Here is a 23421-nt window from a genome sequence, read left to right on the forward strand (position 1 = left end):
TCACATCATTTAACAAAATTTGTAACAGTATTTTCATATTATTTTATTATTATTAGTATAGAGCCTAAATATTTAAGAACAACATAAATTTGAATTGGTCTTATACAGTAAAATAGTTAGATTTAGATTATTGATAGGTTTACTTATTGAACTTACTATACCTACGATTAACTCAATAAAATATTAATTTGACAGTATATAAGTTAAAAGGTAACTCTAGAATATACATAATGTATTGATAATAAATAAATACAAACATATTACATAATTGTGAGAAAATTTTGTTTTAGATGAAAGGTGACAAAATAAAGTCAAGAAAGCCAACTTGTTCGAGACGTAACCTAAATATGAAATCTTGCGAAAAAATCCTCCGTTTCTACGACTATCTTTGTGTATATTTTTCTTATTCTTTATCTTTATGGTGTTACTAACGTCAATTTTTTTACTACCAATCATAATTAAATTTATGTGGGGACAGCTTTTTTAAAAACCTTTTTGTATTATAAGCATAGACGGCGATTTTAAAACGTTCATGCATTCAGAACATTAAATTGTTTATCAATAAATTAAACAGTGGTTCGTTATGACGTTTTGTTTAGATAGGAATTTACTTACATACCAATTCTTTGATTTGTATTCTTTAGTTTATTCTACAAAGTCAGTAATGCATCATTTACATCAAATTGTAGGTAGACATAACGATTGTGCAGCATTTAGAAATTAAATTAAATAAAAATACCTAACCTAACATTATTTTAAGTCAATAATGACGCAAATTGCAGTAGAAAAAACATCTAATCAGACATTTTAACGATGGGTTGAAGTCAATAGTGTACAAAGATTGCAGTATTCCGGACTATTGTGGTCGCATGGATTTTATAATCGTGGTCGATCCTATGTTACTCTCCAGAAAAGCTACAAGAAAGATTTATGCACTTCATGTATGATATAATATAGGGTGTGGGACGTGGTAATAGACCAAAATAAATGATGTGACCGTATGCTTATTCAATGCTGGAGCATAATAGTGTAATTCCTAAATATTGTTTAATTTATTACAAATAATATTAAAAACTACGGTACTGTTCGGTTATACGGAATACAGCGGAAAATGCATTTTGAAAATACCCGATGTACTGGATTATTTGTTAGTTTGGGTTAGTTTAGGTTAGGTTAGGTTGGGTTAGTTTAGGTTAGGTTAGGTTGGGTTAGGTTAGGTTAGGTTTGATTAGGTTAACCTAATAAATAATCCAGTTTATCGGCAATTTTCATAATGTGTTTTCCGCTGTATTCAGTATAACCGAACAATACCAAAATTACTTATGAATAAAAATGTGTATAGACCCCTGAAGCACAGCCTATTTTCTAATATAAAAGAATTCTAGTTAAAGTGAAACAAAAGTTCAAGAAATGTCGTTTCTCTTGCATCGGCTATCGGTGATCACAAAAGCTTTTCTTATGGACAACAAGCAAGCAAATGAACTTTCTAGAAGGGTAAATCTAGCGGAACTAACAAGCGGCAATTTAAAACGAGAAAAAGTTTAAAGTCTCCGTAAAGTTTGCGGGAAAGTATCATCAATTTTTATTTGCTTCCGAGCTTTTCAGTTCAGAATATTCAATGTAGTCATTTTTTGCATAGGCTTTTAATGTCATTCAAATTATTATATCATGTATATTATATTAAATTCTCTCTTAATATACTTATATAGCGAAAAATGATTTATTTTAACATAAAGTATTGTAGGTTTCCGTAATAATAATAAACGAAACAGTTGGAAATGTCATATCAAAGAGGTCGAAGATCCCCTGACTTTATTTACTCCATACTATTAAAATTGATTACAAATTTACAGGACGATTAGTGTTTAATGTTACTGATTCTAAATTATAATAATTGATAATTACAAAGATCGTGTCTGAGACGTTATTGCGTTGCAAGAGATTTGAATTGACTGTTTTTTGGTAGGAAAAACTACCTCCATTTTATATTGTTTGAATACAATGGAAGGGCGTCAAGATAGGGCTGAAGTCAGGGCTTTCTTGAACGTGCTAGTTTAGCGGTCATTTATCTCGCCTTGGCCAGCATATTTTCTTCCAAAAAGAATCGCTTACAAATGTGCAATTTGATTTGTTCCGTATTACATTGTAACAAGAATTCGCGAATTAGGCGATTTGATAAAAAAAAATATTGCAGGCTTGCATCTGAACCAAAGGTCACTTTGTCTAGATAACAAGAAAGGTGACTTCTGGCGTACGTGTTTAAAAATGATTCGAGGAAGGGTACATAAATGATATGATTTACATTGTAAGTTCAACTTAATTCTATGTAGGTATTACTTAAATAAATTAGGCATGTTTGAGATTCACGATCGGCAGCCACATAAGTACCACATGATATTTTAAATAATAAGGTTATATTTAATTCACACAATTTAAGATTGATTAAGACTAGTTTCATGTATTATGCCAAGTAGTTACTGAACAAAATAATATGTCCACAAATAAATAAAAATTGTAAAAAAAATATTTGAAATGTGGTGTAAATTAATATTTTTTAAACATCACGGTGGAAGGAAAATATTCGGTATGTTATTTTGATTAAACTGCATACTTTATGGAAATATATTATACGTATAACGATATGAAAACAACATTGGAAAATAAAATAATGATTTTATTTTCGTTCTTCATAGAAGTCAGCAGTTATTTTCGCTTCTATGAATAATATCTTTATCTTGAATCTTCTAGTCTCATGATTTAAAATTTTAGGCACTAGAATATTTTACCAATACAAAATACAATGAATGATAATAATTGAGTCACCTTTTTTTCAGTTCGCTAATGACAATGCTGATTGACAAGGACAATTCTTCAAAAGTTTACTGTTGACAGGTGAACGACCTTCAAAATAATAATAAAAAATATATCTGATAATATAAATATATAAGATACTATTAGACTGACCTTAAAATAACTATTCGTAAAGAGATGTTTATTTTATCTAAAAATACATAACATTTTCAATTTATTTCACAATATGTAAATAATTTGCTTGGGTGTAAAGAGGTTTTAATAGAAAAACAAAAGTAACAAACAATTGCGATTAATATCCTTATAAATTGTGTAAACTATCTATTTTTAGAAAAGGATAACATACATTCCACATAGGGATTGCAATACCGGTATTTCAAAACCGGTATTTCAGTATTTTTCAATACCGAAATACCGGTTTTAAAAATCCAAAATACCGGAATTTTTGGTAGAAAGCACACTCATTTATGTTTTTGAAAATAAATTATAAGTTAATTAAATATAAATTATAAGTTAATAATTAAAAATGTAAATATATTTAGTGAACCCCAGAGGTGAAAAAATAATAAAACAAATTTCATTAAATATATTTATAAGTAATTGTCGCGATGAACTATCATAATATTATTTCGAAATGGAAAACATCCGTGACAAAAATGTTCAATTATTCTGTAATTATTGATGATTATACAAGCGTTGAATTTAAGAAGCTTTTCCTGCAGCCGGGACTTATTTGCACTAGATGAACTTTTGAGGGCTTTAGTTAAAATTATCAATATATTCAAAGTATTCGTAAAAATCACTAGTTCTACAATTATGATCAATACATATTTTTAAACGTCAACATAATAAATGTAGGTATGTAGGTTTTTGCTATAAAATAATATTTTGAAAAGATTTTAATAGCAATATTTATTGATAAGCACCTACTTCTGGTTTTTTAATGTTTAAGAAATACCGGTATTTATACCGGTATTGACATTTTCATTCGGTATTGCAATCCCTAATTCCAAATAATTTTAATAAAGACAATGATCAGTTTCATTTCTTATTAAAGATATCTTATTGCCCAGTGGTTTCACTGTGATACCACCTTTTTGTGCTGGTTTGATTTATATTAGCCAAATCTATTTATTATATTGAAATATAAATGAACCTATATAATATTACAAATAAAGTTCATAAACTAAACACGAATAAAAAAAAACACATAGTGTGATTATACCTTAGTCAAATATTTACATTTATGTTTCATGTAAAAACATGTTTGTGATTTTGAATGCAATATAATATAGTATATTTTAATTAAAAAAAATGATACTTGAGTATAATTAGATGTTTTACCCGATTATATAATGCATTTTTAATACGTTCATGATTTCCATATTGTACCTATATCTATAGATATTAATAATATATTTTTAGAATTATTTATAACCATGTCCTTGCTTTTTCGTACACGGTGGTTGCTATATTATCACAAATACCCAGGCTTTAAAAAAACACAACTATTGTGTCCTCACTGGGATCAAACCCAGAACTCTCGGGTGGAAGGCCAGCGTCTTACGCACTGCCCGAGCCGCTTTAGATATATTAAATATAAATAAAATATGTACATGATCACTATATAAATTAAATCTGAATTAATTAAACAAATAAATTTTAATTTGGTAGGTAAGTAATTATTATCATCAGTTTCTCTCACTATTATTGTATAATCTACTTAGGATCTAGACAATAAGTGTGACGAACTGGGGATTAGTTATCTTGCTGAGAGAATATTTGATAAAAAGCTCGACAAAGTGAGAATCGATTATTATAGTTGCCAAAATACTTCTTAGTATACGGTATTATTATTTTTTAATAATTGCTTCAGTAAGAAATGTTGTATAATTATTTTACAACGTTTTTAATAGCTTGTATTCTTGTTTGTCCGGTGGTTGTTTGTCCAGTACAAATCTTGCAATCAATTTTAACTAACTTCCCGACTAGCTAGACATTTGAAACTTTTAGAATATATCAGAACACGATGCCAATGCATTCTTTTAATACTTTTAGCCATCTTTAAGCAGAATTGAATTCATTTTCAGTTAATTCCGTTTTGTATGGAAAGTTATATCAGAAAAATCCGTAAAAAGTAAAAGACTATTATTGGTTGCTAAGGGAGTGGTCCTAGCAACTAAATTATTAATATATACGTGCGTTACTATGAAAATCAAAATGAAATGTCGAAATGACATTTCAGTATTCTATATTTGTTTTTTTTATTTAGTTCATATCAAATACAAGTTTGAGCATATTGAGCATAACAATTGAACAAAAAATTGAAGAACGTTGTTTATAAAAAGTTCTTTTTATCTTGTAATTATTTTGTTGTAATGTGTTTGCAGTGTCGTTGGCAAAACAGCTGTCAACTCACAAAACTTATTTATGGAATTTAAATATAAATAAAATAAATGTAAGTTACCTTGTAAAATCGAATTAATACACTATTATAAACTGGCGATCGTCCACAATTTAATCCGAATTAAATACAGACATAAAAATTAAACAAATATACAATAAAGAAACAGACTAATTAAATTTAAATATAATTTACCCTCGGTCGGATCTACACGTACGCCTCTATGCCCTGAACTCACCTCACCACTCCACCACTGCTATATTATCACTTTACCTACCCATGATTAATATAGTATTAGTTTATAAGGGCATTGTTTTATAAATTCTTAAAATAGGATCTGCTTAGCTCATTCGATGTACTACCTTGTATCTAATTTATATATTTTTTTGTATTTACACTTTTCTACTGTTTATTGCTGATCTATTTATTTGTTTATATAATAGTGTTTTATTATATTTATTTTCTTCTAAATGTCATGTTGTGAACGTTTTAAATTTATATTTTGTAATGTTAAACAGTTGGATGTAGGCGCGCATTTCTCTACCCTCACCTCATCTCACAACTACACTGCTGCTAGCTGACTATTTTACGTACTTGTGATCAATTGTTGCAAGTGCCGTTACTTTAGAGAATTTTTATCTTGTAATTTCAGAATGTTTTAAGATATCAAAATGAAAATTAATTAGTAACAAAAAAGTGGTCTATAAATTTTGCAAGTTTCATTAATATCGATCTCTACTTTAATTAATTAAATAATAACTTTAAAATCTATTCAAAATAATCACATTAGTATCAATCTCGTTATTACTGGAGCAGATAAATGTAATGCAATCGTAATAATGAATAAAATTGATTAAATTAATGAAACTTATTAGATTCAGATGATTTCTGTTGGCAAAAATATTGACCTCTTTGTTTATTTTTTAATTAAATAGAACAAACCTCAGATTAATGATATAATATAGAGAGCGCCTATTTTTCGCGGCAAAATGCAGCCATGTTTCTTGCGTATAACGCACTGTAGAACATCAATTTTATTATTATCAACTTAATTTTGAAAAGTTATACCATCGTGTTGCTTCTCAGTACGGCTACCAAATTTAAACACAACATAGTTAATTGTATTTTCTACTAATTTAACTAAACATAATTACCATTTACTTTATATTTAACACAAAAACAATAAACTTTAGCAACACGTGCTTGCAGTTTTTAAATGAATGTTATCAGTCAAATCCATATTTAGTGGCGACGTTTTCAAAAAATATTTAATTCATCCGTAGATATTTTATCTTACTCTAACGTATAAAGCGGAGATATAAGCTTGTCGAATGCTTACTCACTCGCACTTATTTTTTGTTTTTGTTCAGGCTTTGGAACAAACAGACAGATATAAATAAGAATAAAACGCATTGTCAAGGAAACAGTCAAAACGCTGAGGTAAATGCGAATATTAAATTTATAAATCATTCAGACACTTTAAATATAGGTATTATTAGTATGGATACTGCACGAGATTGTATATTGTCAAAAAATAAAAATTACGTTCACAATTATTATTAGAATAAACAAACGTGCGATATTATTTAAACAAAGAGACATTAGTGAGAGATAGAGGTAATTCTCACAGGTACTTTGTGCGTACAATATATTAGTACAGTAGCATTTTGGCGCTCTACCAAAAGTCTAACCTTTGGCATGAGTTGAACAAAACGTTAACAATACGATCGGGAAACTTTAGCTTTGTTCATTTTGTTTACAGTTAGCTTTCAATTTCTGTCGGAAATGCAATGATTTTAAAAGAAAACTATTTTCGTACATTCCGTTCGTGTTATTGGCGAAGCCAAAGTAGAAGTTTCCATATAACCATTTGATTTTTGTATATACAAGAATTGAATTGAAAGTTTTTGTAACTATAATTATTATATAGTTATATATTTTTTCGCTATTAATTCTTTATGTATTCAATTATACGTTAGAGATTATAAACACTTAGTTGGTTCACCTTGGTTAAAGTGTTGTGATGCTTAGAATGTATGTGATTGTATGACATGTCAAAGTAATTGTATATATATATATATTGTACTGTCAAACATTCTGTTACCAATTTAAATTGTTTATTAAGATGAAACTAACATAATTATAGCTAAATATTTCCACTAAAGGAGTTATATCAGGGTTTAAATAATGATTGCTAATAATTATATTTTCTATTATAAATATATTGTAATATATTGTTTTATAATAAGCATACATATAATTATATATAATGATACTTGGCAAAAAACCGCAAACAAATCTAAGACTATCAAATAATTGATTGGAGAAAATATTTTCAAAAATAAACAAATAAAAATATTGTCCTACTATTAGATAGGAATTAGGTAGGAATGGATAGGAATTTCAGTAGGTACTCAATAATATTAAGATATATATTTTTTCTCAACGTGTTTTCTACAAATGCCTATAAAATTTAGGTAAATTAAATATTGTACGAAAAATACGTAAGCTTTTTGTTTATGCTTAGAATAATTTTAAAATGAAATAAATATAAAACCCTTACCATGCATGTTAAAACGATAGTTTGTGGCACCAAGTCAATGGGCATTTATCCTTTGTACATATTATATATTAAAGTGACATCTTAGTTTATTTTAGATTATTGTAAAAAAAATAAAAGTTGGTTTATCGATAAAATATTAATAATATTATTTATGTTTTAAATATTATAATTGCATTATTAGTCATTTTATCAAATAAAATAACAGCAATACAACTTGTAATGTGAAATATTCTTTAATTTGTCGTGTTGTAATCAACTGTACAATAAAAGCTTTAGTTCCTAAGCAAGTTTATTATCAATTAAGAGTTAATAGTATCTTTCATCTCACTGAAACGACTTTATATTGGATTAAAACTTTGACGAACAAAATAACGTGTCGTTTTAGTTTTCTCTAATAAGATTTGATCAGAGATTTACCCAACAAGTGAGAGGAAACTAAGGCACGATCTGCTTTGCGTCTATTCATCGGGCACAGTAGCGCTACATATTTATATTCCTGGATATTATATTATAGGAATATAAAGCTGGACGAAAGTCTTATTAAGCTCTTTATAGGTACTCTGGATTACTCTGTTAATCAAAATACATGCAACCTTTTGGTTATTTTACATCCTTGAGCCATTCTCAAGAGATATCTCTTGATAATGGCCTCCTGCAACAAGCCCGAAACGTGGAAGAAAGAAAGAAGAACTATAAGCCTTGACAAACTAAAAATCTACTATGTTCTACTGTACATCATCTATCAGTAGTGCAGGGTGGAGATAGGGTGTTAAGATCCGCCATAAATAGTGCAAATTAAACTTTGTCAGCTATACGTATTTGTTTTCATTGAAATATGACTACAGTTTCCAGATGGTGTTGGTTAGTTTTTAAAATTCCATTAAAACCTGTGAAAACCGGGTCATAATAGATTAAAATAAATTATGCAATTAAATCATATATAACTTTGGATAATTTATAGTTAGAATAATATTTGTTTATTTTTATAGTTTGGTTTAGGCAGGGCATAATGAATTAAAAAAAAAAATGAACCAACAATATGTCTAATATTCTTAATCCAACGAAGACAAGTAACTATGAATGAAAAAGTGTCCATAATTTTGTCGTATAACCAAAAATATACCAAAACTATTATGGTTTGGTTTAGGCAGGGTTTAATTGATTTTTAAAATACCTACACCGTAATATGTAAATTGTAGTCTTAGTTCAATAAAAACAAATACGTATGAAATATGGCGGATCTTAACAGCCTACCTTCACCCTTCTCTACTGTCATCTCTGTATGTATTCGTATTAATACGCACAGATATCTATTGCAAATACACGATCAATTCCGCCTCTCTAGTTTTACTTTTTACTATGAGATTTAAATTTATTATTTTTAATGTCATATTAAAATTGATTAATGTGTAACATTTCACATACCTACCTACTCTATTCCGACATATTGTGACTTTATTTATTTAGGTTAAATATTTGTCATGTGAAATGTAAACATTTTTAATAAAAATTGTAAAAAATGTGCGTTGTGGAAGAGTCTAAACGTCATTTTTTAGAATCAAATAGACAGCGACTGATGTGAAAACTATAAATATAATCTGATGTCGAATTTCCGCCGTTATTTTTTGAGTGTTTTGGCAAAGAATCTAAAGCACGCCGCTCGAACACCGCAATCTGGAATGTGCAGAGACACAAAGTCTCCGTAAAATTCGTTAATCAGTGCAGTGCCAAGTGACGACTCACGCTGTGTCACGTAGCACGGCGTAGCAGCTCGTAGCGTGACGTAGCAGAAGGTAGCGCTTCGTAATATATATTATGTACGCGGAATATTTCTAATTGATAACAGCGTGGTAACATTTAACGATCCTTTTATATGCAACAGTGTAACATTTAGATGACACAATGTAATGTTATAATTAAAACAAATTCCTGTGGAAGATTGACTATTGCAAACCTATTATTTTTCATCGTATTAAATAGATCTATTTTTAATTTAGGGTTCAAACCTACTATTGCATATTTTTTATAAGAAATTCACCTAAAATTCTTTAACTAAATTGTCCAAATACAAATTATATAAATACAGAGTTGCCTAAAGTCATAATTTACATTTAGCAATTTTGTCATTTTTTAGTTAAATATACCAAGTGATTCTAAAAGCATTAATCTATAATCTATATAAATAAAATAGTTGTTTATAAAAAATCACTTTAAACCATGTTAAAATCGTTGAAAAAGTAGACATTTTTGTCAGAACTCTCATTTTTCAATGCATAATGTGAGTTCTGTCACCATGGCCCCCTCTAACCAATCAGGAAGCTCTATTTCTCATAGTGTGCTGTGTGTCTGTAGCTTTAGGAGTATTATATATATCAAAAAAAAAGAATGTGAATCGACTCATCCCGTCATCATCTGACCATGTCCGATCCTAATAGGATCATATGGGCCTCCACGGAGTAGAGGTTTGTATTAACAGATTTTGTTTTTTACGAGAAATTGATGTCAGCCACTTGCTCAACCTATTAGGTCCATACCCTGACTCACACACATATTGAAGAACAATATGTGTACTTGCCAGACCCAAAATTCGAACCTAGGACCCACGGCGTGATAGTCCAAGGCTTAAGTCGCGTGGTCATTATTATTCGAGGCTGTGCAATACTTTTCTTATAATTACAAAAAACAGTGCTCTGGTGGTTTTTTAAAAACTCTATTTTTGGAATATGTGAGTTATGACTCTAGGCAACTCAACTCTTGATGTAATGAATGAAATACAGACAATTGTTATTAAATATTACTGGCCCTCGTAGCCCAGTGCGTAAGGTGTTGGTCTTCAATTGGGGGCTCCGGGATCGATTCCCGGTGACGTCACAATATATTATTCATATGACTTTCTCAAAGCCTGGGTGTTTGTGTTTGTTTTCCTTGAATCACTGATTACGTAAATATTTCACTATACTACTGTCATTTGGACTTATTGTTTATTGCACTATTAAAAAAATATATATTATACATAATATATTCTTATAAAATTACCATCACAAATTAGCATTGATAGATACGTCTTTCAATTTTAATACATATTATATCAATTACTTTAATTAAAAAATGTGTGTTTTCAGAATGATTTTAGAAATATTGAATTTGTAATATTAGTAGAAAACGTCAAATATAGAGATGTTACTATACAAAAACATCCATGAGAAATAAATCATATACCATACATGTAAAATTAGGTATGAACGAATTTGTTCCATCGAAATTGCGGGTAGTTTACTCATTAGTATAATAGTAATCAATTTTGATATATCTATTTAGATTCCAACTTCGTAAAAGATTTTTTTTTACACATATTTGTTGTTTTTTACGATACCTAATGGATTAAATAAAATTGTCTGGCATTTTATCTTTGATCAATATTTTTAAAATATTAAAAAATTTTACCGCAATTCTGTAAAACTTGAGATATCAATGTTTTTTGTTACCTATGTGAGAATAATATCAAACTAATATTATTAATTAATGATTGAATCATTATTTATACTATAAAACTAATTGATGTTGAACAATAATTTTATTTTATAGTTTTTCACATAAAAGAATACTAAATTCCATTGAAATTTTTCCGCTCTTGTTCCGTTTTACCTAGGTATATAATAGATCGTAAAATATAAAAATATATATTCGGCTTAAAGAAAAACAGATGTTTTCTATGGTCACGGTACTAAAATGTGTCGTGGAAATACGCAAAACTATAAAACCCATATTGCGATACTTAAATGAACATTTGGTGTAGTTTCAAAGAAACATATCGTAATAGATTCTTAAAAACAGAGAAACATACAATTTTAGAACAACAATAACGTATCTCCATAAATTATAAATTCGTTTGTGTTATTTACTTTCATTTCTCATTTGAATACTAAGTAATATTATGATAATTGTGGAGTACAGTAGTGAAAGATTGACTGCGTCTGAAGTCGTGAGTTTGAATCCATTGTCCAGCATATTTTAATATTTTGTTTATTTAAATGTATGTATCTGATGCAGTGCGTAGATTTTATGAGATGAACGAATGACTGACACTCATTTTTCATAAGGATTCTTATCGATGTGAGCCCGAAACGTCATGAAAAGATCACACAGTGACATTTCAAAAATTAAATACAACAAAAGTAAACTATCTCTTCACATTTTTCATATTACACAGAAATGCCTAACTAAAATTAAAAAAATGCAAATAATATTTTATACAAGAAGACATTTTAACCGAACATTAATGAACAGATAATTAATTGCCTACTAAAAAAGGAAAAGAAAATGTAAGAAAATTTAAAATTTGATAATTTTCATAAGATTAAATAATGTTGAATAATTTATTGAGAATACCTTGCTAGAAAAATCTTATTAGAAATATTCCAGGAATAATCATATATCCAGTGTAATTTAAACATACATCGAACAATTTCGGAGTATCTACTTTAATTAGACATAATATGACATGACATATCATATTTTTTAATTAAAAATTTGTATCTGAAATTACTTATTTTGATTATATTTTTATTATTCATTATAATTGAAATGAAATTGTAGTAGTTTTTATTGGACATAGTTGTATGTTCAAGACATATAATATAGAATTAACTGTTATAGCTAGCCGAAACTTGTCTCTGTATGAAGAAATATGAAATTCTGTGGTAGTTTCTATTTGATAGTGAATTTAATAACGCATCAAAATATATTATTATTATCATTAAGTATGTAATGTTAATTTGACACTATATAATGTTTGAGGCTTTCACGGTTGTTTTTTATCATCGTAGATTTTTTGGGTTTCCGCCGTGTGTCCTTCTTCCTTCTTTACTACGATTAATTTGACACTATTCAATGTATATGCGAACCTGTTTAATAATTGACCTCTCCTGTTTTGCAGTTCAAACAATGGCTATAAAATCTGAAATAGCTGCCAATATATAGCTCAGATATCGTAGAAACAAAAAATATACTGCCTTTAAAAACTACAATGGATGTCTAATAAGTAATTCCCATTTAAATTAATAATACAATTATTTATCTTCACCACTCGACAAGCAAACAATGATAGCCGATGGTATATTTATTCATTTTTTTAATGTTTTCAATCATAAAATATTACATATAAATATGTTATGTATTTTAAATTTATAATTTGACGTGATAACAATATAACATAATATAAACATTTTTATACTTACCTATATTTTTGATAAACCATTTCTTTTTTTCAACGAATAATTCACAAGTTTTTGAGAATGTAGCATTCCATAATATATTGAGCATACATAACTTGCAAACACCTCAGATTATACCCACTAGAAATTACTACACTACTAACATACACTACTAACTTAAACTAGTTGGTCATACTTGAAATGCTTATCAAATTGCGTTATCAGTTATGTATGTTCATTATTACCTATATATCAAAATACCCATTAAAATAATATAATATATATGACGAGTTATAACTTATATAAAACTTAAAAATGTATCAGATTTATACCGTATAGCGACAGTTATGGGTAATAATGTTTATTAAAACAATTACTCCACATATAATACTCTTAAGTGAAGAGAACAAGGTAAGTACAGTTTTCATCACTTGGTTAAGTCAGAACATGAAACTATTTGGCATTAGTAGAAAGCAAAAGACATTTTGAGACCTCCATGTTATTCCAAAGAATGGTAATGACTGACAATGGAAGGCAGCGATGGAATAATCCTTTAATTAAATTAGAGCCTTGCCGATAGAAAAGCTCCGCTACCCTTCAAAGGAATGAAATACGCACGACTCTAGGCAGGAAAAGGCTAGGCTGTTTGAAAACCTGATGAAATTCCGACGGAACGGTGTGGTATAATTAATAAAACCATTTATCTATTATACATTTGTAGGGAATATATTTATATTATTTGGCAATTTTATTATTAAACGGATTTGGTGTTATAGTTTTTTTTTTAAGTAAATACGCTTATGGAGAAACAAATGGGAAGTGAAAGTTAATTAACGCCTCAACAAGTCGATCGAGCCTTCGGTCGATAGTATTAATATGGTATATTTTTAGGTCAACCATTCATGATTATTTAAGAAAATTATAATATTAATACTATCGACCGAGGGTACTTAATAGAATTTAAATTGAAATTCTAACGTTGTCAGTTCATATTTATCATTGGTGAGTGCGCATGTGCCTGAAGATGCCGAAACGCAAAACCCGGTTTGCAAATCAAATGCAATAGTTCAAAACTTAAATACATTAGAAAAAAAATATGTCGATTTAAAATCTTTTGAAAGATATGGAAATTATTCTATTTCGAATAAAAATAACAGTTACATTAAAAAAAACTTATTATGCAAGTTAGTATGGTTGGTACTTTAATCTTAATGTTAGGGAATGAAGAGCAAAATAACATAGTTCATTTTTTTTTATTTTGTATTGATTAATTTAAAAAAATATATTGTTTGGTATTATTTATTTATCTTCATTTGATTGCAATCTTCCATTTTTATGTATCTCAATATTCCGAGGCAGTCAATTACAATTTAAAATAAATACAAACTTTTTTTTCGCTGTGAGTTAATATTACCAATGCGAGCCTGAGTATAAGGGTACAATTTGTCCCTTTGCGTACGGGGACAATGATAGAATACACGTGGTAAAAGGAAGTTTCATTCTGGAAGATAGTAGGCAGGGCTGAGTAGTTTGCTGTCAAGATATAGCCGCCTGTTAGTTTGACGAGGTTTCGGAAGGATTGACAGAAACCGTTTCAACTGGTTAAGATAAAGTACTACCATTCTAGGCAACGCAATGCAATCTTGTGTGTGTTCTATATAGCCGTTGAGTGTTACGGTATTATTATTTATTTTTTTTGTAAAAGAATCTTTTATCACTGCTGCTTTATAATCAATAAATAAAAACGATTCCTAGAAGTCAGTTCGAGTCATTCTTTAACTTGAAAAAACGTATTATATTATATGACTGAGAATACCGAATTACAAATTAAATACAATAATAATAATTGTATTTCACTATCACAAATAAATTCTTTGGTACTCAATTTCCCATTCCCCGTAAAAATTGTGCATTAGTATTCTTTTGGGAATTTACAGTCAAACTATTCTCCTGCTGGAAAAAGGTGCTACTGCGTGATAGTAATAGGAAACTACGCCTCAGTTTAAAGCAAAAACTTTATATCTTCTCTTGATCTCACTGCTGCAGCAGATTGTGTGAATCTCGTGATACGATGTGGTCACCTCGTGATTAATTTGAAAACGACTTTAACGTTGGTTAAAGAAATACTAATAGGAATAGTAAATGCTTCCAATTGGAAATCTCAATAAAATCATAATATTATTACATAAGAGTTATTAGGCCCACCAAACTATACTCGCCCGCACCACACCCGGTCTTAATCGGACGTATCACGGGACCCTACGTTTGGATGTGAAGAATCATTTTTTTTATGACTGGGAATGTCTCATGCACTCAAATGTACTTTGACTGAATCTACATGACTCATCAGTTATGGTACCCATGGGAGAGATGAGCACGTAGAGGCATTATTAAAAATTGTAGTAAATAACAAATTAAAGCTAATACAAAACTGACGAACTTTCTAAGTAAAGAGATCATCACACAATTAAATATTCATGTTTTTTAAATTTTCATGACTTGGTTTGTATGAGTATATCGTGCGATCAACGTAAATCAATTAATTTATCTCACGGCCGGGTGTAGATAGTTTGTAAAAGTAATCAAGAAGAGTGGAATGAAGTAAAGGAGACCTTCATTTTGAAAGAATCGTGAGCTTGTGGATACAACAGGGATAGATAGGAGGTTACACTTAAGTTGCAAGCGTTAGACGAAGAACTACTATAATTCAATTATACGTTGGTCAATTTTGACTGCTTCTACGCTCTGTTGAGATCGGTTTATTATCAGTGTTTAAAAAATATATTCCATGATAAAACATAACAATGACAAAACCGAACAACGATAAATATAACTATGACCTTTCAGGCAAAATATAAATTTAATATTGAAATTGTCCTATCTCTATTATGTTGATATATTTTTAATAGCACAGATTATCAGTACGCTATAATAAATCAAATTATATACCTAATTTCTGCATTCATAATCGCTAGAAAGCCTCAAATAAACAGGACTTTTCCGGCAAGCTTAGGATATCTAATCTTAATCAATAAAATATGTTCAAGATGATTGGGTGACTAGGTACAACGAAATATTGACCTGACCCCTAACTGTTCTGTTTTGTCACTGTTCTGTTTTTTCGTGTTCTGTTTTGTCATTTTCTGTTTTGTCATGTTCTGTTTTGTCACTGTTCTGTTTTGTCATGTTCTCTTTTGTCATGTTCTCTTTTGTCATGTTCTGTTTTGTCCGGTTACCGAAAAATATTAGACACTTAGTCCAACATTGTTAAGCATGAAAAATGCTGGAAAAGTAATTTATTATAATAATTTGATTACAGCCTTATTTTTATATTTTTTGTATAAGATTACCTTATCTACTTTTGTAGATGCTTAGTCCGCCATTGTTTGAAATGACGTTTGATTTCATGTCGGTGCATTATTTAAAATAATAATTGTGATGACGTTGGAATAATAATATTATTTTTTTGTTTTTTTTAATTTTTGTTTTGCTTTTCCTATTAACCATTGAGTTTATCTTTTTATTTTTTGTGAGGTCTGCCAGAAAAACGACTACCATAATGGGGGTCTCATACACCAAATGATATCTTGACTAGTTTTTCCAGATAAGTATCTAAATAAAATCATTGTCTTCCCCGTTTCTAGCCTTCGTAATATATTATGTTTTTTTTAACTTGGAGCTAGAGCAAGTATTAGGTCCCGGAGCGGAGCTGGAGCGGAGCAACTCAAAAAAGGGTCTGCTCCAACGCTCTGGTTTATTGTTCAATCGATTGTGTAATATTATTTAATTATAAGACTATTTATATTATATTCAATTAAGCAAAAATCATACAATATTAAACTATTTAAATTTAGATACTATCATTTTCAAAGTACCCACAGAATTGAAAGCATTGTTATATCATTCAATTACTTTAAATTGTATATTTACTGGAACACTTTGCATTGTTATACCAAAATAATAGAATATCAAAGCAGTAGTTCAAACCGCGTGACAATTTTTAACTCGATTCAAAGAGAATAATATTAATATAAAGTAATGAAAATTGCTCCTACGGCTTCGCATAGATTTTAATAATACGCTTTTGTACGGCCATGTTCTTCCAGTAGAGTCATGCAACCCGAAACTATTTCACGGATAGCCATGCACGCTAAATGGCAGTGTGCCACCTGGCAGAGAAAGTATATCGTCGGCGGCTGTACCTATTAGACAATAGAGTTTTCTGAAAACTCAGGCTTTTCATGGAAAAGGACACGCATTTGTCGGTTTAAATACTGTAATTCTGAGAAATAGTTATATGGATAATGAGTATAATTGACAAAACTATTGCTGTACATCTATTGAAACTAATGACCTATAAAATTACAGTATGCTTTGTCGAACAAATTTATATTAAATTTTATATAGTTATATTATAATGAATGTATATCTTCATAAAAAAAAATCTATATGAAAAAACTTGGGACTGACAGTGATACATAGTTAATTTTTTGTGCATGCGACGATTCTTAGTAGTAAGAATCTAATACTGATTCAAATGCAAATTTTATAACCTGATTACTTAACTATCTGAGAGGTTTTTAAATTAAATCGATAGTGGCAATAAGTTGAGTAATTTAAATCGAGATAATTACATTATAAATTCAGTTCTAAGATGGCGTCAAGATCACATAAAAATATTTTTGACGTAAATTATTAATATATACGTGCGTTACTATGGATATCAAAATGACATTTCAGTATTCTATTTTTGTTTGTTTGTTGCAAAATTGCCTTATTTGTCCTAAATTATTAATACATATAATTGTCAAGTTTATATGATTCAACAGAAAATTTAAAAACGTGGTGTAGGTATAAAAAGTTATTTTTATCTTGTAATTATTTTGAAATGCTTTTGCGTCGTAGATCATGAGTAAAACATGTTCCATGTTAAAAAATATTGACATGCGACATAATCCGATAAATAAAGTATAGAAAAAGTTGAATATATTAAACGGTCTAAAATAAACATACGTTCCGACGTGACGTTTAACGGCAATCACTAATCCTTATCGGCTTAATAGCGACTTAAAAAAACTCTCATAAAATCCGGACGACCCGGTAAAAAATCAGCGTCTCGCAAAAAAGAAACACAAAAAGTGACACAAAAAAAAACGGCAAAGTTAACATAGAAGTTTTGATAAATTGACTCATTATTTCGGGAGCGAGCCGCGTTTTTGATAATGTACCCCCACAGTAAATCAAAGCAGGGGGCTATCGCGGAAAATATTCTCGGCCCGCCGATATTAAGTGTTTATCTACTATTAACATCCCATGGCAGATTACAGATTGTGCAAAAAAGTGTGTCGCTAGACGACCAAACTTTTCGGTTGATTAAAAACTAATAAATTACAATAATTTTCATTGAAAGAAAATTGTTTGCAAAGTATTACAGAAAAACATATTATTTTGTTATTTTGTACACTTCTGGAAAATGGAACTGTCTAATAAAATACTATGTATTAATATCGACCGATGTAATTTGAATTTAAATTTTAATGAATTTAAGTTTTGTACCATTAATTTGTTATATAAGTTACAGTTAATTTATTCATTGTGAGTGTGAATTTGCCTTTTGGTGAGTATATACAGTATCTGAAGCAAAAATGACTCTAATGGAATAGTACAAAACTTAAATCCATTAGAATTTATTGTAAGAAAAATAATAAAAAGCAATATAAATAATGAACAATTACAACTTTATGGCATCTCACTCATCATCAGAATTATATCCGATCCAAATATCGAATAGTAAATAAATAATATTATAGGTATGCATTTAACTTTTTTAAATCTTATCAAATTCGTATAAGTGATATCATTACCTTAAGTTTAAATTACAAAGTTTGTTAAGTTTTCTTGGCTTAATTTGAAATACCTCTCACATCGTTGTTATTGATAATAATTTTGACTATTTTTATACATATCACTAGTTAATACCTTAAAGCATGGGTAACCAATCTTTTTATATTAGCTGATTAAAGAGTCGTCTTTTTAGCGCTTTCTCAGCAGACAGCTTTTTTCACGTAAGTTTTTTAAAATAAAGGACAAAGTCGGCTGCCCAGGGCCCTAAGTTAGACACGTTCTAATACTATTCAGTCAAACATTTTATTTTTAAATACCTATGTTATTTTTAGATTTATGCATTTAATATACCTACATTTATGTTTATATATTTATAATGTCGACTAATACATTATATTTAATATTGCTTCATATTAAACTAACTGTACAATATAGTAATAAATTAGATGTTATTAAAAAAACTTGTTATTGAAATCGTGAAGCCAGTAAAATAACAATATGTATTTTCCAAAAATTCTTAAAATATTCAAAAAAAAAATTTTTCGTCCGTGCTTTATTTTAAAAAAAAATGTGCATAATTATTCTGGATGTATTTATTTTTATCCGTGTCAGTGTTTTGCTAAAAATAAAATCGTTTTTTACTTTCATTCATTTTTATTTTTCTGCAATAAAACAAGACATGTTCTGGATTTCTCATTTCTATAATTAAAATAACTCATTTTATCTGAAGTTCTCTCTAATTCTTTTCTAACCATTCGATTCTAACGATGCGAAATACGTATTATTAAGGTCATTCCAGAAACATGCTTTGTTATATTATATTATGTTTCACGAAAATTTGAAAAGTCATTCTTAAAAAAATGCGCATATATGGCGGACATGTGCGACAGAAAGGATACTTTTGCAACTGCTCTGGTATTCTCGGATACGTATATTATTAATGCCATTTAAAATAACATATTGAAAATATTTACTACCTATTGACTTAATTGAAATTGCACCGTTAGTTCAATATATATATATACATATATATATATATTACCTAGTTGTTATTTATGTTATTTAGCCATCTGTTTATATTAATAATTTTACTAATATTAAAAATCAATAATTCTGTACATAATAAAAGTTTCTTCTAAATCAATGAAGTAAGAATAGATAAAAAAACTCGCCCGATAGCCGGAATAGCATAATCGGCAGCATGTTCGATCTATCTCACTACAATCATTTGTCGAGTAAATCATGACGGTATTTTTTTTACAGATCAACGGGTTTTGTTCTTTCAAGAATGTTTGTGTACTGCGCGCAAAAGAAATATTTCACGTAAAAAAAGAAATAAAATCAAACCTCTTACCTATCTCACAAAATAATGAAAGAAAACATGTATGTATGGATAATTACACGTATGGGCAGATTCACAATATGTATATTAAAGATAGCTAATATCAACCCGATATTATTGACGAAAGTTGATAATAACTATGACATAATAAAACAATATTATGTGTATATCTGTGATAGTTCTGCAGTTTTCTTAAACTATTCATGTACCGAACATACATAACTTGAACACACATCAGATACTCACTAGAAAAAATCAAATTAAAAAAAATATGCGATGCTAGACGGGATTTGAACCCGGATAACCACTGGTATCGCGACAACTGTGCATTAACCAATTATGCAACGAGCCTCTTATCTAATTACGACAATTTAAACTAGTGGTTAATTTAAAATCGCGTTATTATTGACTCTCGGTTTTTGTGTATTAAATCAAGGAATATTAATTACTAACTGACCCCCGGCTCTCGCCAAATATTATATTCAATATTCATGGAATGTTACATTCTTAAAATCTTGTGAATTATTCGTAGAGTAAAAGAAATGGTTTATTATTCATGTAGATAACATTAAAAAAAAATATTGTCGAATATAGTATGACTCCGGAGGCAATAAAAATATAACATACTCACCACGATAAGGTACTAGAATATATTGCTTAAGCGTCAATTACATTGAGCTTTTTTATGAGCTGATTATTGGCAAATTTAAAAGCGGGCGGTTCAGCTACTGCGATTTCATGATTACACACAAAATTTTCCATTCGCTGATAAGCCACAAGCCAGCGAGCGATTTTGACGGAACGTAGTTCGTTTTTTTGCCGGGAGGTCGCTACGCTCCATAATAATGTTTCCATTAAACGTCAAAAAGGTAAATTTCAAAATGAGTAGTTCGTTTTTCCACCACCACGCTCTACTGCGCAGACGCGATACGCCCACAAGCCGGCGTGTAGCTTATAAAGTTGACCGGCTTTCAACTTTTCTCGGTGGAGTGTTTACAACCTGCTTATTAGCTTGTTCGATGATTACACTGGGCGAATTTACAGGCAGATTATAAATTTGCCAATAATCAGCTCGTAAAAAAGCTCAATGTAATTGACGCTTTAATGAATAGTTTTAAAATTCTGTGATACTTGTTAATTATTTATTATTTGAAATCTATATAATATCGTTCATTAGGTAAATTTTGTATTTAATGCACGTCGGCAATCCGCCACTGTTTATACACACGGGATAGGATTGTGACAGTTTTATTCGAATACAAATTAATTATCAATCGGATTAGATACTGGTCATACATTAATGGTAATTGCTCGTGCGACGACATCTTTAATTTATAATACAATATGTATTCATTTTAATGTGATTTCTAGTATCATCTGGAAAGAATTTAAAAAAGCGTGTGTGGTCAAGATGAATAAGTGGCGTAGTTCGCGGCAGTACTGAAATAGACATTGCTCTGTATTTCTAAAAATAACGACGCATATTTTGGACGCCCTCTGTGAGACGTCGCTGTAAGTATTTACGACAAACCACTGAGTCTTACGACCTTTGCCGATTTGAAAGCTCGTCAATAATTCAAAAGCTTCAGCTACGTTCAAACAATTATAATCAATGCTAAAATCAAATTACGTACGAAAACTAACCTTCCTTCAGAAAATATCATAGCAATAACATTACCTTCAAATAGGTTATAGTTATGTATATTATGTGAAGGAAAACTCACTCTATAGTTCTTGGTACGATTGACATATTGAGAGTGTCAATAATTGTTTATTCTCATAAGGCAGGTACTAACTATTGTGTCATTGATAGTAAATACCATTCTAGAGAGTATTATTTCACGAAATTTTTTCAAATATTACTGTATTAAATTTGACTGAGACTGAGTTTAGGTCTAGATTGTTTCATAAATTCTACTATATTTTTCCTGAGGGCTGTTTAACTAATTTTAATAATTGAACATACATAATTTAGATAACACTTTAAAAAATCTTTATTTAGAAAAGTAAGAGACCCAGCAGAATCGAACCTGCATCTCTCAGGTTTTGCGCCCATGCTATAGGCGCCATACATTATTGCGACAAATTTTAACTAATAGCTTTTAATACTCTCTGAAGCGCTTTCCAAAGTATTTTAAAAATTATGTTTATTCAATAATTAAAATATTACATTTTTAAATCTTGTAAATTAATCGTTGAATAAAAAATAGTTATTTAAATGATTTACTCTTATTTTCACTTAAATTTGTCTTGAATTTGTAATTTATAATGTTTAATTTATTTAAATCAATAAATATAAATAATAATATTATTATGCATGATCAAATAATATATTATCTGGCTATAAATTGTCCTCTATTTTCGGCGTATGCATATATTTGAAAATTGGTACGCATATGCTAATGTACTGACAATACATTTTATTATTTCGGGGCAGATCGGTGCTCCATACAAGGAATCTTCATACAGCGTCATTAGAAATACTAACCTGTCTCATGTAAATGTCACAATTTATAATTAAATTTAATCTATACTATAGTAATAATAGCATAAAACAATCATGATATATTATGAAGATGATTTATTTACGATGTATTTATCATTATTTTACATTAAAAATATAATATCTCGATCGAACTTACTCTGATATCGTACGGGTCGATTTAATGAAAAATGAGATTTCTTAGCATTCACATTTAATTTTCGAAAACTTAGTTTTTTAAATAAGTTTCTTTTGATATATAATAATATCCGATCAGGAAATAGAGCGCCTCGTTGCGTAGATAACAAATATTAAATGATTTATTAAAAACACTGAACATCTTCCGTTTTATTAAACTTTCATATGCAAAAGTAATAAAGTCTACCCCGTTATCATCAATAACGTATCCGATTCCCATCTCCCCTTTCTTGTGCACGACTTCTGAATTGATAATAATATAACGCGGGAAATATCAAATAATGAGTGTTTTTACCGCCATGGCATCGCGATCGGGTACGTAATATTATGTATTACCTAAGTGATTTTTTAGGGGATGAACAATATGGTTGAAAGCAATCGGGAAAACATCCCCCAGCGATGTATAACATATAACCGAATTATGGAAATTGCCTGGGGCCATTTTACCCACATTCTTTCGAATAACGGTAATTTCCCAATGCTGTTAGACGCTTTGAGGGAATCTCCGATTTTCATAAAATTGTCTCTGCTCATTCTATGTTCATTCACGTGGAATCATGGCTC

At 29.2% G+C, this 23421-nt stretch overlaps 1 protein-coding gene across 5 annotated transcripts in view; it reads right to left on the reverse strand.

Moving 5' to 3' along the window:
• The window catches only part of tn (tripartite motif containing protein thin), a 201398-nt gene that overhangs the window by 44833 nt on the left and 133144 nt on the right, over positions 1-23421 (reverse strand). The window lies entirely within an intron of this gene.

This window comes from Rhyacophila brunnea, unplaced genomic scaffold (assembly GCF_057557595.1).
Source record: "Rhyacophila brunnea isolate RB1 unplaced genomic scaffold, BYU_Rbru_1.0 scaffold_17, whole genome shotgun sequence".
Lineage (NCBI taxonomy): Eukaryota > Metazoa > Arthropoda > Insecta > Trichoptera > Rhyacophilidae > Rhyacophila > Rhyacophila brunnea.